The sequence below is a fragment of the Suricata suricatta genome, chromosome 17, assembly GCF_006229205.1.
Source record: "Suricata suricatta isolate VVHF042 chromosome 17, meerkat_22Aug2017_6uvM2_HiC, whole genome shotgun sequence".
In the NCBI taxonomy this organism is placed as follows: domain Eukaryota; kingdom Metazoa; phylum Chordata; class Mammalia; order Carnivora; family Herpestidae; genus Suricata; species Suricata suricatta.
In genome coordinates this window covers 31,001,196-31,008,431 of record NC_043716.1, presented here as the reverse complement: position 1 = coordinate 31,008,431, position 7,236 = coordinate 31,001,196, and the positions used below count along the sequence as shown (strand labels likewise).

At 37.1% G+C, this 7,236-nt stretch overlaps 1 long non-coding RNA gene across 1 annotated transcript; it reads right to left on the bottom strand.

Annotated features, from left to right (window-relative positions):
• Positions 1-615: 615 nt before the first annotated feature.
• LOC115281726 lies at positions 616-4,571 on the bottom strand. The gene is made up of 2 exons (XR_003904385.1): positions 4,380-4,571; positions 616-843 (listed from the first exon to the last, which is right to left on the bottom strand). It is a non-coding gene; the product is annotated as an uncharacterized LOC115281726 (long non-coding RNA).
• Positions 4,572-7,236: the final 2,665 nt, after the last annotated feature.

Below are 7,236 nucleotides of genomic sequence, written 5' to 3'. Positions count from 1 at the left end.
TAGACTGGCTAATGTGAAAGAGACTGCTAATACCAATAATAGGCTAGGAAATAAGAAACAGAGCTCCTATATTTTGGTGGGGCTGCAGAATGGTACTATCACTTTGGAAAAAAGTATGGAAATACTTTACGAAGTTTATGTATCCTTACAAAGATGTTTATGTGAATGTTCATCACAATATTGCTCATTATAACTCTAAATTGGGAAAACACACAAACATTTTCAGCTGGTGAATGGATAAACAAATGGCGGTTTATGTATATATGGAATGCCACCCAATAATAAAAGAATGAAATATTAGTGAACAGAATAACATGGTCAAATCTCAGAAACCTTACGCTACCTGAATGAAGTTAAATACAAAAGACTGTGTGGATCAACTTATATGAAATTCTAGAAGACACAAAACTACAGTGACAGAAAGTAGATCAGCATTTAAAGATGCTGCAGGTAAGGAAGAGATTTTTAGTGCAAGTTTTTCAGAGCAAAAAGACTATTTTACATCTTAATTATATGGTAGTATTTACACAATTATATACAATTACCAAAATCTATCTATAGACTTCTAACTGACAAAATGCATATAAATAAAACCTTAATAATCAAAAAATAATAAAAAATGCACACACCTATGCAGAAAATTGATAAAATGAAACCTGTCAAACAGTAAGTCAATAGGGACTTAAATCATACACATATTGACTGTTTCTGTCGGGGAAATACAACCGCATGTAGGAAATTTCAGAATTGTCTCGTCAATTCCATGATGTTGGCTCCATTTCTTTGAAATTCTTTAGACATCAGGATAGCTGTGGACATCAGACATCATATTCTGAGGTGGTTCTATAAACAGCAAGAAATTGGAAGAGGGAATTAATTATATTAGTGTCTTGTTGCTGCCATGACAAATTACCACAAATTTAATAGGCTAAACAACACAAGTGTATTGTTTTAGAGTTCTGTAAACAAGTCTCACTGCAGGAACATGAAGATGTTAGCAAGCTCTTTTCCTTTGTGGAGGCACCTAGACAGAAATTCTTTTCCTGGTCTTTTCTAGCTTCCATGGAGGTTACCTGCATCTCATGGCTTATACACTTTCATCTTTTTAAAGCCAGCAACGGCAGATTGAGTTCTTCTCATATCCTACCTTGTTTTATTTTTTAATTTTTTATAGTTTATTTTTGAGACAGAGAGAAATAGAGCATGAATGGGGGAGGGACAGAAAGAGAGGGAGACACTGAATCTGAAACAGGCTCCAGGCTCTGAGCTATCAGCACAGAACCTGTCGCGGGACTTGAACCCATAAATCATGAGATCATGACCTGAGCTGAAGTCGAACACTTAACTGACTGAGCCACCCAGGCGCCCCTATCCTACCTTGTTTTATTCTCACAACTCATTTACCAGAACTATGGACCTAGTACCCTAAATACAAAGACAGTGGAGAAAGTAATGATTTGGGCCTTCCATTTTCTATAGTGGGAGATGGGCCAGAAGAAAATGACCAAAACATGTAAAATATGTAAGTAGTGAAACTCTCTTTTAGTTCTGTGATATTGTAAAGATAAGATACATAAAATCTTGCATTTACAACAACGTGGATGGAACTAGAGTGTATCATGCTAAGCAAAATAAATCAGTCAGAGAAAGACACATACCATATGATTTCACTCATATGTGGAATTTAAGATACGAAACAGATGAACATAGGGGAAGAGAAGTAAAAAGAAGATAAAAAGAGAGTTTGAGACAAAGCATAAGAGACTCAAATACAGAGAACAAAAGAAGGGTTGCTGGTGGGCTATTGGGTGGGGAAAAGGGCTAAATGGGCAGTAGGCATTAAGGAGGGCACTTGTTGGGATGAGCACTGGATGTTATGTGTAAGTGATGAATCACTAAATTTCATTCCTGAAATCATTATTACACTATTGTTAACTAACTTGTTAACTTGTTTAAATAAAAAAATAAATAAATTTAAAAATAAAAAAGATAAAATACATATACAATATCTCAGGAAATAAAACATCTACAAATTTTTCATGAATCAAATTCTTAAAGATGCACTCCAGCCAACTGAAAGATACAGAGAGATAGCTAACAAAGCTTAAAGTCAAATCTTACTGATGCCAGCACCTTTCAAAGCAACTAATTTAGCTGACCCTTACCATATCTTTTACAAGGTAGATACTATAATCCCATTTACAGATGAGAAAACAAAAATGCAGAAAGATTAACTCCTTCAAAGTCACGTAACTTTTAAGTGGTAAAGATATAAATCTAGCAATGCCCACTTCAGAATTCAGTCTCCATCTTAAAATTATAATTTTACATAAAAATGTGTGTTACCTATGAGATCACCAAAAGAAAACTTCTAGAAATTGGTTGGGTAAATCCAGTGTATACCTCAGAAGTGAGGTCTGGGCTGGAGATACAAAACTTGGAAGTCAGGAACACTTTAAGGACATGCATGAGGGAACCTGGTTGCAAGATCTAGAAAGAATGTAACAGGTCAGGAGCCCAAAGGTATGATACTGGAGGTCACGGAAAACTGAGAGAGGATCAGAGAAAGCAGAAGTTCTCAAGCAACAACAGTTCACAGAATCATATTGGGTGGCTTGTAACCAACAGGACACCTATGGTAACCTAAGAAACAAGTCTGAAAATCAGAGGTCAGGGTGGAAAAGTAGAGGAGCAAGAATCAATGTCCATAATTGCACTGCATTACATTCATGTAATATTTTATGTGTTTCACAATTTCTGATTCTCTTCCATTGTTTCTCATCAAGGAGACTGTGAAATGGGAAATGAAAGCAGGTGTCTCCTTGTTGTTTATTCTAGGAGCTCCTATCTGCTTCTCATAAGGCAGGAGGCTGATGTTCAAGGAGAGAGTTGATTGAAAATGCTTCTCTCTGCTGCCACAATAGTGGCTAAATATGAACAGTTCCAGAAATATGTTTTCCACTGTAAGAGAAAATTGGCAACATTTGAAGACATCAATTGGTAATAGCTTTCTCCTAACCAAGGAAAGAAAAGAAAAGAGAAACAAAACAGAAAAACAACCCTGGAGTTTCTTTAAGGTGTTATTGCTCTTTCTGTTTGAACTGAATTATACTTTATGCAAGGGCCAGAAATGTCTCTTTGTTCACTTAACAATAGAATATGGTCCTCTCTCCATATCCATATAATGTCCTTTCTTCTTAATGGAATCAGCACATCTAACTCCTTGTAAAAGTCCTGCAGGAAAGCCCCCTTTCATATTCTGGCTAATGCATTCAGAACAGGAAGAATCATTCAGTTCTCTATGGGGTTACATTTGGGACATTTCAGGAACTCCCTGGACTTATCTGCCATGTTTTATTAACATTGACTCCCAGCATTACATTAGAATAGATTTTATTTTCTCTGTATGTCAATTAGATTGACTGACAGTCTGCAATGAGTTTCCTGGTAACACCTAGGGGATGGTTAGGTTTCCTAGCTTACTATTCTTCAAAATATTGAGAATCTGTCACTAAAAAGTCACTTTTCTTTCTTTTCTGCTGATGAAGACAATTTTACTCCTACCCTCACGTATAATTTTCCACGTACAATAAGGTTTTAGATTATACAACTGCCTGACATCATGGATTTTTAAAGAGTTTTTTTTTCTTCCCCTCGGTGATAATCTTGAATTCTCTGTGGGAGGTAGTTAAGATTTAATCATTAGTTTAATCATGGCTGTTTGCTCTGTCTACATGAAGCCAAATAGCCTTTTTTAAAGCATATGTATTAAATGATTAATCATGGCATTGCACTAAAAATACTCTTTGGGCTTAGAGGTGCATTTCTTGACATAGAATTAAGCATAGATAATTGATCTGTACAAATCTATAAATATTTACCCTAAGGGTGAATGGAGTAAAGCATTTACTTTGAAAATAATTTGGGATATTAAACTGCAAATTTATTCCCTGGTAACCTTGAGTGTTCCAAGTAGGTATTAACTTAGCCCATTTCTCTTGCTCTCAGAATCTGCTCCTGTGTAGCCATCCCAATGTCCCTCTGCAGAACTTACGTGTCTTACGTTACTCCCTTCATGTTGAATTAATATGTCTCTAATTATCTATTCTTCTGTTCTGCACTATGGTCCTTTTGTTTCACCAGCATGCCGATCATTGTGGGTGAGAAACCTCATGGCTGAACCTCACAAGAGGGAACGATTTTCAGGAGAGGAAAGAAAAGTTTATATAGAGAAATGCATCAAGATATATATTTTAACAATTTTTCTGTTAGAAATATATTCAGATTTGCCTCAATTTTCAATGGGGATACGTCCCATTAAACCCATTCTAAGTTGCAAATATCATTAAGTCAAAGTAAATTGAATACAAATAACTTACCAGACATCAGAGCTTAGCCTAGGCTACCCATAAATGTGCTTAGCATGCTTGCATTAGCCCACCGTTGGGTAAAATCATCTAACAAAAATCCCATTTTATATTAAAGTGTTGAATGTCCCATGTAAGGTATTGAACACTGTATTGAAAGTGAAGAACAGAATAGTTGTATTGGTACAGATGGTTGTGAGTCATCAGCTGTTTACCCTCATGATTGTGTGGATCACTGGGGGCTGCAGCTTCTTGCCATGGCCAGCGTCACAAGAGTATTACACTGCCCAATGTCACAAGAGAGTATTGTACTACGTGTCATAAGCCTGGGAGAAGATAGAAATTCAAAATTTGGAGCAAGGTTTCTGTAAAATGCATATCACTTTCACTCTGTTGTGAAATGGAAAAATCATTCGTCAAACCATTGTACTAATTTTTTTAGTGTTATTTATTTTTGAGAGAAAGAGAAACAGGCCAAAACCTGGGGAGGGACAGAGAGAGGGAGACAGAGTTCAAAGCAGGCTCCAGGCTCTGAGTTGTCAGTATAGAGCCCAACATGGGCCTTGAACCCATGAACCATGAGATCATGACCTGAGCCGAAGTTGGATGTTTAACTGACTGAGCCACCCAGGGACCCCTAAGAGAGAATCTTAAGTAGCCTCCACACTCAGTTTAGAGCCCGATGTGAAGCTCAATCCCACAATCCTGGGATCATGACCTGAGTTGAAGTCAAGTCAGTCGCTCAACCAAATGAGCCATTAGGTGCCCCTGATTATACTTATTTTTGTATATTATACAATTTCTGGTTTTGATTTCCTTATTATCACAAAGAGATAGAACAGAATAATTTTCAAACAAGTTCCAGGGCTGGTTTTGAGTGGATCTGAGGTTCACAAAATGGTGTAAGTCATACTCTTTGGTTTATGATACTCTATTATCATTGTATCATTGTGTGTGTGTGAACACATTTACTTTTTTTATTTTTTTTAATTTTATTTATTTTTTAATGTTTTATTTATTTTTGATACAGAAAGAGACAAAGCATGAGAGGGGGAGGGGCAGAGAGAGAAGGAGACACAGAACCGGAAGCAGGCTCCAGGCTCTGAGCTAGCTGTCAGCACAGAGCCCGATGCGGGGCTCGAACCCACGAATGTGAGATCTGACCTGAGCCGAAGCCAGAGGCCCAACCGACTGAGCCACCCAGGTGCCCCAACACATTTACTTTTAAGATTCATTAAGTATATATGTATTCAAATGATGTTCCTTCAACTTACTGTCCATGGGGGGTGGCCATGGAAGTTGCCTCACTAAGGTCTGTCTTCATAGAACCTACTAGAGGGACACTGCTGCCACCCTCTTATCCATCGTAGCGTTCCTCCCTGGACACATTCCCCTAAGCTTCTTCCATCTACTGACAGAACACAGAGGGCTATTAAACCTGGATCATTTCCACCAGATGTGGGATTTCTCTAAAGGCACCACTTTGTCTTGGGGACTTCTCATCTGCCTCACCTTCTCATCTAAGAATCTTAAAACCATTGTTTTACCCCTCACTGTTCATAGAAACAAACTGTGTCACAGTCTGACAACCCTCCTGAAGACTCCTTTCTCTCCTGATTTTTCACAGACATTTCACTAAGAAACCCTGTATACTTCTAATTTCTTCTTGGTTTGTGCCTCCTGGAGGATCAGAACTGATACTTAACAGAAACGGGGAGAAAGAGAAAGAGAAACAGAGAGATCCTTGAGAAACATAGTATTGCTTTATGAATATGTGAGTTTTATTATATAAATGATATATTGCTATAAATTATTTTATAACATTTTAATGTTTCTGCTGAACATTATGTTTTCAGGGAAGATTAATCTCTTTTCATTTTTTTTCTGACCAATATGGGCCATTCTACCATAGGAATATGTCACACTTTCTTTTCAGCTCCCTTTTCATGAGTCCTCAAGCTGTTTCTGGTCTTTGCTAATATTAAGCATGTTGGTCTTAATATTCTATTTAGGTGTTTCCTGTGAACAGGTGAAAGTACTTCTCTGGGCTATTTGGGATGCTGGTTGTACAATTAATTGTACAAATAATTGATTGTAATTCCCATAAATGCTACAAACAGCTTTCTCAAAGTGTTGCATCACTTAAAACTCCCACCAGAGGGGTCCTCTTTGCCCATTATCCTTCTTATCATTTGCCATTTTTTATTTTTACTCGATATTTGCTACTCTGGTAAGTGATAAATTGCATCTCTCTGATTATTAGTGAAACCAAGAATTTATTTGTAAATATATTTGCCATTTGGAATATCTTTACTGTGAGCTACTTATACATCTTCATTTGTTTTCTCCTGGATTTCTTATTCTTTTAGACTTCTACTTTGAAAGTTTCTCTTTTTAAATTAGTCTTTTTGAATATGTTTGCATGTATATGTGTGTTGTGTGTGTGCATGTCATTTTGAGGTTGCTCGTTGTTACCAGTTTATTAAGGCATAACTGGCATAAAATATATTCCACATGTATAAAATGTGAAATTTGGCAACACTGACCTAGTATACCTCCATGAAACCATCACTATAATCACTATAATGATTCCCTCAAAAGATTCCTTGTGACTGTAATCCTTATCTCCCGCCTCTCTCGACCACCCCCTACTCCTTCTGTAAGCAACAAACGTCCTAGTTTCTGTCATGGTAGGTTAGTTTGCACATTCTTGCCTTTTATGTTAATGAATCATACAACATGCACTTTATTTGGTTGGCTTCCTTCTCTCAATATAATTATTTCAGGATTCATCCATGCTGTAGTGTCTACCGATGGGTCATGTGTTGTTATTTTCAAGCAGCATGTCCTTCACGTGTGCCTACCAGGG